Source organism: Phaethon lepturus, unplaced genomic scaffold (assembly GCF_000687285.1).
Source record: "Phaethon lepturus isolate BGI_N335 unplaced genomic scaffold, ASM68728v1 scaffold37140, whole genome shotgun sequence".
Taxonomy (NCBI): Eukaryota; Metazoa; Chordata; class Aves; order Phaethontiformes; family Phaethontidae; genus Phaethon; species Phaethon lepturus.
Genome location: NW_010510485.1, coordinates 15,203 through 26,105, shown reverse-complemented (window position 1 = coordinate 26,105; position 10,903 = coordinate 15,203). Strand labels below are relative to the sequence as shown.

The 10,903-nt window shown below is 49.8% G+C and overlaps 1 non-coding gene across 1 annotated transcript; it reads left to right on the top strand.

Moving 5' to 3' along the window:
* The first annotated feature begins 9,771 nt into the window (after positions 1-9,771).
* On the top strand, positions 9,772-9,853 carry TRNAS-UGA. The gene has a single exon. It is a non-coding gene; the product is annotated as a tRNA-Ser (tRNA).
* The last annotated feature ends 1,050 nt before the right edge of the window (positions 9,854-10,903 follow it).

Genomic DNA, 10,903 nt, shown 5'->3' with positions numbered 1-10,903 from the left:
GTCCAGATCCCTCTGCATATATATATATATATACCCATATTCTGTGACCAGAGGGACAATCTTGGTCCTGTTGCTTCTCTTCCTCGTGCCATGGCTCTTTCTTGCACAATGAAAAACCTTCTGTAGGGTGGGTGGAGAGACACTCCTCCCCAAAGCATCCTGCTGCCTGGAACCAGCCTTTTGCAACAGTACATGGAGGGATACCTGGGTTTTGACTTCCACTGGAACTTATTTGTGACAGGGTGCTCATCCGCACATCTGTCTCATGACTGTGGTCCTTCCGGAGAGGGGCAGAACTTCAGCAGCTAGGGGAGGACTCATGGGTCAAGCATGACCACCATGGACTACTGAGAGGTGCCCATGGCAGTGTAGGTGGGGAGGCAATAGCTGCGGGTGATGAAGGGTGGCCCTGGGGACTGGACACTAGAATCCAGCCAAACTAAGCAAAAGGTTCTCTCCAAGTATGACAGCGAGAGCCCTTGAGCAAAGGCGTCTCCATAATAAATATGCATTGGAAAACAGAAGAACACAGATGTATTTTCTTTTATTTCCTGATAACGTCAGGGCTCCCATGCAAAAAGGACTCACCTTTGCCGGGCTTGTAAATATTCTGTGTCCACCAGCTGCCTAGCTTCACTAATGCTGCTCAGGAGAGATGAGTCTGATAGCACCTCTGAGACCTCTACTAAAAAAAAGAAGAAAAAGCAGAAACTGAGGGTACTTTGTAACGTACAGCAGGAGCTCCACATCCCACCCCATCGGTGGGTGCTGAGGTGCACCGATGCGCTTTACACACAGTTCCCACTGTGTGTTTAGTGCTGCCTGGACACCTTCACCTGTGATCCTCTTGCTCACCTGCTTCACCCCGTTGCTGGGGTCCTGAAAGTCACAGGACAAGAAGTGACTGTAAAGCAGTAGTTTATTATCAGTTTCACAGAATTGGCTCTGATGGTTTGGGGAGTTATTTTTCTCCCTTTTTTTTGAACCTATTCTTCCCTGTAAGAAGGGACATGCACAGAAGCAGCCAAATATATCATGTGTGACCCAGGCTTCCTGTCGTAAAATGATCATGTGCTTGGAAGACCTGTTGGTTAAATAGACAATTCAAGTTTCTTAGGCATTGACTTCACTGTTACTGGGTCAATCTACAGGGTATTTTAATTTTATATTGGAGCTATATCAAATTAGAAACTCAGACCGAGTTTTGACTCTCACCCTTTCAAGCACAGTAGCAGCAGAATGAGAAAGAGAGACTTACTATTTAATGAGGACTCCAATGCTCCAACTAAGCAGAGACTGATGATGGATCCTAAGAGCATAATTCCTGGTTTTATGCCTAGAGAGAAATGCAACATAAATCTTCTGAACGGGCAGGGCTTCACTGAAGCATCAGAAGAGATTGACAGGTTTGGTTTGAATATTTCCTTCAGGATCTAGGAATAAAAGGCAGAAGCCCTCTGATCAAGTCCATACGTGGGACTCTGGCTGGCAAGGGCTGTAGCTGTAGGCGTTGGCAGGACACAGGGACATCCCTGTGGTGTGGGACGTTCAGTAAACTGGGCTGAGTAACTGCCGAGGAGGAGGCAGCCAAGTACGTTCCAGGCTTCAGGGGTGGACACTATTGGGAAGGTGCATTGGAAGAGGACAGTGTCCTGGTGTCCTGCCCTTGGGAACCTCCTCCTCAGGTGGCTGGTGTAGAGGAGGTTAGACCCCACATGTCCCTCTCTGCCCCCTCTGCCTTGTTACTGGGCAAAACAAGCTGCTACGACTAGCACTGGTCCTCCAGCCTTCCACCCACTTTATTAGTCTTCCTTATGCTCCCTGAAATTTGTTTCTATTCCTTTTTCACATTAACACTAGAAATGTGTATCACTTGGTCTCATCAGTGTTATATACAACGGCAGAGTGCCTCCCCCGAAAGGAAATCTTTAATCCAAAGGTTGCAATTAGATATATTTTAAGTAATTTAGTCAACATTTTAATTGCTTAGAACAAGAAAGACAGACAAAATTTGGAAGAACTAATGAACTTCTCACAGTGGGGCAGGTTATTTTATATTTACAATCTGTGGAAATTATTCAGCCACCTTCACAGGTATTGAAGGCTGCTTATTCCTTGCAGTCTTGCAGGGTATTGCTCTATGAGGCAGGAAAGCTCTCTTTTCTTGCTTCTCAAAATAGAGGTATTTCATATGTGGGAGGAGAAGGAAGTATGAAGGACCACCAGCTCCTAATGCTCTGCTCTGTCTCCGCATCCACTTGGCCTCACCCATGGAATGCACCAATACCCCCAGCAGAAATATCAAAACAGTCAAATGCAGATATAAAATTAAAAAGCACTGATCTTACCTTCCATCTCTGCAGAGTTGGTAGGACTGGGAAACAAGCCAGTCCTTTATAGGGGCAGAAATTAGCTGGGTCTGACCTGGGTGTGGCCAAAAAGGGAAAAACTGGGACCAGATGGAGCCAAGAGGAAATATCTGCTGGTTTGCTTTCCTGCATTAAGCAGAAAGGTGCACACTTCTCCATTCCTTCTGAGTAAATGTTGACTTCGTTTTTGACAAGTCAGTAAAAAACAAACAAACAAAAAAAGACACGTTTCATTTCTGCAAGAGTTTAATTTTATGATGGTAAAAAATGATGGTGGTATTTGGTTTTTTTCCCTCTGTTGTTTGACATGCCTGATGGTTTAGGAAGCCAGAAATGGGTCATTTTGCCAACATGCATTTGTGGAGTACACTGACGTCCAAATAGAGCACGTCTGAATGGTGGACCTGCCAAAATTTGTACCCAGGAAAACCAAAGTTGTGTCCCATTTAAAATTGCTTAGTGACATGGTTTGTATAATTAACAGTAATCAGATCATCGGTGATTTGGCAATGCATATAAAATAACTGTTGATCATCATGGATGACAAAGTCTGGACAAAGAACAAGGCCGTTGCACAGAGCAAGCTGGAGTTGTCTCCAGTAAAACCATACGCAGAGTAATATGGACAATTACAAAGTTATATCTGTGCAAATAAGAACAGGACAGCGGTACAAAATGGGAGGTTCCATTCTGAAATATCCAGAAAGGAGCAAAGTGTTGGGTCAGCCAGGCACTTCAACGTGGATTGTGCAGCTATACAGTCAGAAAAAGGGCTGTACTTCCGTGGACAAATGGGAAGGTAGCAGAAATAATTTATTTTGTTGAACATCCATCAGGCTGATCACAGAAGACAATGCTGAATTCTTACTGACAATCAGCCATGTAAATCTCAAAAGATTAAGTAGCCAATCCTTCCCAATGTTTAAATATTTTCACAGTTCTTATTAAGCCAAAACAAATAAAAAGAAAATATGAGAAAGGAAACGGCTAACGACCGTGTATCATTTTAAATATTTGGGGAAAAAAAAAAAAAAAAGATTTGTGAAGGTCAGGTTTTCAGAAGCTGAAAATACAAGGTCAATATTTCTCCCCTAAACAGAAATTCAAAACCAAAAGCAGAAGCTGGCCCCTGCTATCAGAGGGACTCTGATCACGCCTGGCAGGCGCTCCACCTCGTCCATCCAGCTTTCTGCCTACAAAATGTACAGAAGCAGAAGTCCAGGTTCCTGAAGGGTGCCTTTGCTATTTCTTTTGTGGTTTTGACACGTATCATTGCAATTGCACTAGTGCCTCCGTGCCAGCCTGGGAACCCCCGGCTGCCCTTGCTTGGTACAGGGGCACCGTCCGCCTTCGGGGTCTGCATTGTCCCTCGCAGGTGGCCCGATGCTGCTCCCAGCATTGTAGTCACCTGCTGTGCAAACGTGGCTTTAACATTACATGTGCCCTGTCCACTACCCGAGCCCGGGGGTAAGTGCAGTACCCAGGGCTTCCACGTGTCCACGGGCAAGCTCTCCTCCTGTCACCTCCAGCTAGGACTTACAGTGTTTTGGTGCAATCTTTTGATTCAAGAGAGAGCTGGGTATCCTGCCCACCAAGCTTCATTCAGCAGAGTCTTTGAGACATCTGGGCAGCCAGGGCATTAATTATCCATTAATTAGCTTACCAGACATCAGATTCCTCCATCAGACCTCCTCTCTGTCCTGAGTGATTAGAAGTTGCAGATTTCTTCTCGTCCAGGCTCTTGGTATCACTAATATTACTTCTCAGTATTACTATCCAGGCTGCAGAGCTTCACCTGTAAAACCTAGTGTAAACCTAGCAACTTGTAGCTATGTGACCGCTGATGGCGTTTGCTAAATACGTGATTAAGCATTAGCTGTAGCAACAAGACCATTACATTTAAGCAACACAACAAAGAGAGAGCCCATTATCACATTCCTTATTTCCCATCCTAACAGCAAAAAGAGCATCCTCCCCCTCCCCGTTCGACACACCTCTCCATTTTCCTGCAAGCTCCTTCAGCACCCATTTTCATGGCACAGACACACTTATGCTAGTAAAACCCTGGTGTGAATCACAATGTCTCAAGGTTAACAGCAATTAAGACTTAATTTAGGTACAGCTTCAAACATACAAAGTTCCTTCTTCACCTGCCAATGGCGTATGTTCCCTATATTGCAAACTGTGGATTTATTTACATACTACTGAGATCCAACAGCCTCTACAAGCCAAGCCCATCCTTGTCCTGGGCACAATGGCATGGCAGAGCCACGACGGGTTTACCAAACTGTGTCCAGTGCATCTTCTGCTCAAGAGATGAAGGGCAGAGCTTGTGTAGGGATGGAGCAAACAGGATAAAACAGAAAGAAGTAAGAAGTGGTAGGTTAGCAGCACAGAAATTGTAGGGCAAGTAGAGGAGGAAAAGTTGCCAGCAGTTCAGGGGTGACGTTTAATAAAACCAGTTTGTCCAGCTTTAAAAATATAAAGGCTGCAGCACTAAAACGTAACTTTAACTCTTTACGGAGAAGGCCAACTGGTTCAATGCTCAAGGCCAAATGCTGCCCTGAAATACAGCCCCTGGACAGCAGGGGACTTTCAGAAGATGGTGCAGAGGGGAAGGCTGGTGATGAGAACACTCTGCACAGGTCATAGTCCAGCTTCCTGGAACAGGTCTTATGGACTCAAGGATACATCCAGGGTCTGGATACAGGCTCGCTACTGGGTGGTCTCCGGGGAATATGTAAGGGGCCAACCCCAGGGCAGCAATGTGGATTGAAAGCACATGAATTAAAAACTGAGAAGCTGTGGGTGAAGAGATTATTTCCTCTTTACATCATCATACTACAGAGCTGTAGCTCTCCCACCCAGAGCACTTTCCTTCTGCCCATGGTTTGACCAATCTACCCCCATCAGCCAGCAGCTCTGGAGAAGGGGAATTGGCACACCAGTAGTGTCTCACCCCCCAGCCTGGGATGGTAACTGATCAGGTTCGCTGAGAAAAAGACCCTTAGTCCCCCAGCAGGAGCTGGTACCCATCTTGCAGTAGCTGCACCTGTCCTTGAGGGCTCCATGCCCACAGCATGGTCAGCTCACTTCTGATTCTTCTCTCAGTGGGACCTTTCACAGTGTTGGTGTGGGAGTCACAGCAACAGCAAGGGATGCTCAGGAGATGGCACCACAGCTCTTTCCAGCATCACTGAGGTGTTCATTTCAGGGGTTTCTACAGCTGCATGATGCCCAGGGATGAGATTATTACCTTTCTTTGATGTCCTCCTTTAAAGGCTCACCTCTCGTCAACACCCAAGGTTATGAAGCCTTCTTAGAGCAGCCCTCCATCAGCCACAGAGGCTACACTATAGCTTCTTTGAGGTACTCCGGGCAAGTGTACAGTGGCTCTGCCCACCATGCAGAAATAGGTGAGCCCAAAAGACTGGGCAGTGCCATCAGTGAGTACAGACTGCTTCACACCTCTTTCCAGAAAAGACACCCATGGGGTCACCATCTGTGACCTTCTCAGGCTGTGCTGTGGGACAGCCCAAGCACTCTTGCTGCCACTGTTGCCTGCAGGGCTCTTGGCAGTCCCTGCGGTCACAGGGGTTATGCCAACTTAACAGGACTCAGCAGGGTAAGGTGTTCAGACCTAACTCTGACCTGAGCGGTAGGCACAGTTCCCAGACCAGGAAAGCTGTAGAAGGCCATCTGTGACTTTCTAGCACAGTGGTAGGATCCACCACACCCACCAGGACAAGCTACTGCACATCCATCCATGGAAAGACCTCAGCCTGCAGGGCCCAACCATGACTCCTGTCCTGAGCAGCAGCTGGCACACCTCTTCCTTGTGAGCAATGGTCCTTCCCCAGGGACTGGTCCCTTCTTCCCTTTCCATGGACCAAGCTCCCTCTCTCCTCCATGAATAACATCTTCAGCTCCTCCGCATGAACCAAACTTCTTCCTCTTCATCTTTTAGTAAAACCCCCTTCTGTTCTTTCCACTTTTTCCAGACTGTGACCCCGTGGACTGTGGGAGATGGCTTCCTTGGACATGGGTTTAGCAGGTCTAGAAGGAGATCTCAGCTTCTGGTTATGCCAAGCAGGAGGACGATTTCTCCATTCTTCCAGGTTACTTTATCTTCCAGCTCTGGAACTGGTTTCCATCTTACCCAGGAGACTGGGACCCAGCCATACGCCAAAGCAGAAGCAGTTGTCAAGCCCCTAGAAAGCCACTGGGAGAATATATGACTTCAAAATTTCCAGAGGTATATTTAAGCAGAGGGGGAGTGGAAGAAGCTTTAGATACCCACTGTAGTTTTCATCATGCCGTACCAGCTGGGAGACACAGGAGTCATTCGCTGCAGTGGACTCTTTTCCCTGGACTGCAGCTTAGTTTCTAGAGAGGCTGAATACATGAGTAGATGTAAAAAATTAGCACAAATTTTGGGGTTTGATTCAATGCTTAACCATGTGAAGGAATGTCTGTACAGACAGAGCTTGCAAGGGTCCATTAGTATTCACAATACACATGTAGAAGTCTCCTCTTGATCATCATACGCCATCATGTTACAACCAGTGAGATGCTTAAGCACTGTTTTACAGTCAGGACAAAGTGTCTTCAACATTGCACCAGGTAATGGGACGTAGCAGTGAAAGGTGACCACTGTGTGCTGGGTTCAGCAAAGCCAGCACTCGAGCAAGGCAGTCGCTATTTTCTGAAACTTGGAAGATCAAAGGGTGTGAGTAGAAGCAGACTCTTAACATTTTTTTTAAGAAGAATAAGGTCTATTTCATGACAGACCTTGTGGTTTTCTGTGTTGTATAATACTGAAACATGCCATTTATTACAAGAGAAGACTGGTCCGTTCTTCTTTTGAACTCAGACTTTTCTATAAACACATCCTGTTCTTTCTACTAGGCAAGATTGTTTTGTCTGTAAATATCACAAGAATTGTAGATGAAAAAGGTGCTCACTGCCAGTGACACAAGATTAGATAAGAAAAAAAGTCAACAAAAGAAAACAACTCTGAGAAATATTGTGGGAATCCTGGCCAGTGTAACAAACGTCTGAGTCCAGCCAGGCAGCAAGGACCAGCTGAGGATATCGTCTCCTCCAGACCCTTCTGTCTGGGCTTCTGAGGTCTCCAGACCACACCATTTTCCCTCCCTAACCCCTTCAGACCTCTCTTTCAAGCTCTGGTCCCCTCCAAGCTCCTCTGTTTGGGTACTATGGCTCTCCAGGCCCCTCTGTCTCCCCCTCTGGTCCTCTCCAGGTCCCTCCATTCGGGTCTGGACCCCCCATCCTTTCCACGTGCACTGTGGACCCCTCCTTTTGGACTCCAGTAATGTGCAAGTTTATGCTTTCTGGTCTGATCCCTCCAGGTTCCTCCATTTGCCATCTGAAGGATGTTCGAACTCTTGCCCTGAAATGAAACCTCACCTCAACAGAGCTCTTTAGATACCAAAGGCACAGTACTTCATTCTCAAAAGGAGTAAGAAGAAACAGCTCATTCCAGATCATAGACCTCATCTTCACTAACTGTGCCTATCAGGGTGTTAGTGGCTTTCCGTCCCTAAAGGCTCTCCACTCTGGTGCCATGCCCTAACATGAACCCCACAGGCACTTCAGGAGATCCAGGAAATGTATCTCCCACCTCTGAATGCGAACGAAGAATTGTAGAATGGTTTGGGTTGGAAGGGACCTTAAAGATCATCTAGTTCCAACCCCCCTGCCATGGGCAGGGACACCTTCCAATACATCAGGTTGCTCAAAGCCCCATCCAGCCTGGCCTTGAACACTTCCAGGGATGGGGCATCCACAGCTTCTCTGGGCAAGCTGTTCCACTGCCTCACCACCCTCACAGTGAAGGATTTCTTCCTTATGTCTAGTCTAAATCTACCCTCTTTCAGTTTAAAACCATCACCCCTTGTCCTATCGCTACAGGCCCTGCTAAAAAGTCCATCCCCTCTCAGCCCTGGCAGCTGCCGTAAGGTCTCCCCGGAGCCTTCTCTGCTCCAGGCTGAGCCCCCCCAGCTCTCCCAGCCTGTCCTCCCAGCAGAGCTGTTCCAGCCCTCGGGAGCCTTGCTGGGGCCTCCTCTGGCCCCGCTCCAGCAGGTCCATGTCTCTCCTGGGCCGAGGGCTCTGGAGCTGGACACAGCAGAAGATGGAGCCTAGAAGAGGGAGAAGGAAACCTGAATAACTGAAAGGGATGATTTTAAGCTTAGCCTGAGTCTCTGCATAATTGTCCAAAGACAGTATTCCCTCCACTCACCCCTCCCTCCAGCTCTATCACGTTTGCTGGCCTTGCTCCGCTCACAATCTCGTGTGCCCAGTGACAGAGCTGGTTTGAGCACCTGCTTTCCAACGCGTCGATGCCCATGAGCAGGCGGCCATCCATGCCTGGGTGCCCGTCCATGCCTGTGGGGCTGTGCCAGGCTGACTCGGTGTCAGGACCATGCTCCTCCCTGGCCAGTGGAGGAGGGAAATCAAACTACCCAGCGAGACAGAGGCCAGGGAGGGTGGCAGTGGGGACAGACCCTCCTTTGGGCTGGGAGCTGAGCGTGGAGCATGAGCAGCTCCTACGTGGTGAGGCTTCCATTCGAGCTGATAAATCCCCATGGGAGAGGGGTGGGCTGCCAGCGACATGGCAAAGCACTTGCAGAGCTCTTGGGCATAACACTGAGAACCCAGAGAGAGCTCAGGATATCTCAGGACAGATTCCCAGAGCCATTTCCCACCCAGACCAGGGACGGGCAAGTGCTTCTAGGACCATGCTCCAAATAGGACCTTTGTGCTCCAAAGGAGGGACCAAGGTCACTAGCAGACCTCGCTCAGCCAGGATTTCCTCTCAGCAGTCACCTTTTCTTCCTTTCTCCAAATCCCCTCTTCCAAAAGCCAAGAGGCAGGCAGCAACCGGGCGCAAACCACACAGGTCTGCAACATCACCCTGCGGGCTACGGGACAAAACCCTGCCTGGACTGTGTGCCAGACTGCCCCAGTTAGCGACATCTGGACCTGCTTCCACAGAGGCGAAGGTCTGTATGCTGGGGAGGGGAAGGGGGTGGAGGAGGCCGGGATGTTCCCAGGCTGGGAAAGTAGCTTGGGGATGGTTGTCCTGGGCCAAGTTTCCTGTTGGATACAAGGAGACGAGATGGGACATGGACCTCCCACCATGTCCCTCTCCCACGTCACCACCGCTGATGTTGTGACTGGTGCCCAGTTCCCTTTCCGAGCACTGCTGGGGTGCTGCGCTCCAGAGCAGCCTTAGCTCTGTGCAGGGCAGGTGACAGCGGTACCGGTAGTGCTGGGTGCGGAGGGGCCAGGCAGCAGAACCCACGTCCAGGCTGGCAGCAGGTCCTGTTGTGGGGCAGGGTGGCAGCCAGGGCTCCTGCAGAGACCCTCTGTGCAAGCTGCTGTGATGGCCGAGCGGTGAAGGCGTTGGACTTGAAATCCAATGGGGTTTCCCCGCGCAGGTTCAAATCCTGCTCACAGCGGGAGCTTTTACTGGCAGACCCTGCCCTCCTGTCCCCAGGAGGGACAGACGGACACAGACCTGTCACCCTTCATCAAGCAACCCTTTTTTTTTCCTGCCCTGGCCCTGATCTCCCAGGGACCTCTTACCTTTAGGAAAGGGACAAGATGGTGTTCAGGGGAGCAGCCCTGCATCTCTCATCACAAGAAATCCTGCAATAACATGTCCACCCCATACAGCTGGGTCACCCTGCTCCCTCATCCCATCACCCTGCTCCCTACAGCCCATCACCCTGCTCCCTATAGACCATCACCCTGCTCCCTACAGAATGTCACCCTGCTCCCTATAGACCATCCCCCTGCTCCCTACAGCCCATCACCCTGCTCCCTATAGACCATCCCCCTGCTCCCTACAGCCCATCACCCTGCTCCCTATAGACCATCCCCCTGCTCCCTACAGCCCATCACCCTGCTCCCTATAGACCATCCCCCTGCTCCCTACAGCCCATCACCCTGCTCCCTATAGACCATCCCCCTGCTCCCTACAGCCCATCACCCTGCTCCCTATAGACCATCCCCCTGCTCCCTACAGCCCATCACCCTGCTCCCTATAGACCATCCCCCTGCTCCCTACAGCCCATCACCCTGCTCCCTATAGACCATCCCCCTGCTCCCTACAGCCCATCACCCTGCTCCCTATAGACCATCCCCCTGCTCCCTACAGCCCATCACCCTGCTCCCTATAGACCATCCCCCTGCTCCCTACAGCCCATCACCCTGCTCCCTATAGACCATCCCCCTGCTCCCTACAGAATGTCACCCTGCTCCCTATAGCCCATCACAGGCTTATGGTTGCCCTCCACCTGGTGTATTTTTCGGCTGGCGGGTGCAGCCTGATGACTGTGGGGGGACAGGAGGCTGCTGCCACACCCCAAAATTCATCCAACCCTGACCAAGCCCCATGGTTCCTACTGGGTGTGGGAACTCCTGACCCCCATGCTGAATCCCAGGAGCTGAGGACAGTGCAGCCACCCAGGAAAAGGCTGGGACCTGCGGTGGCTACAGGGACCCCC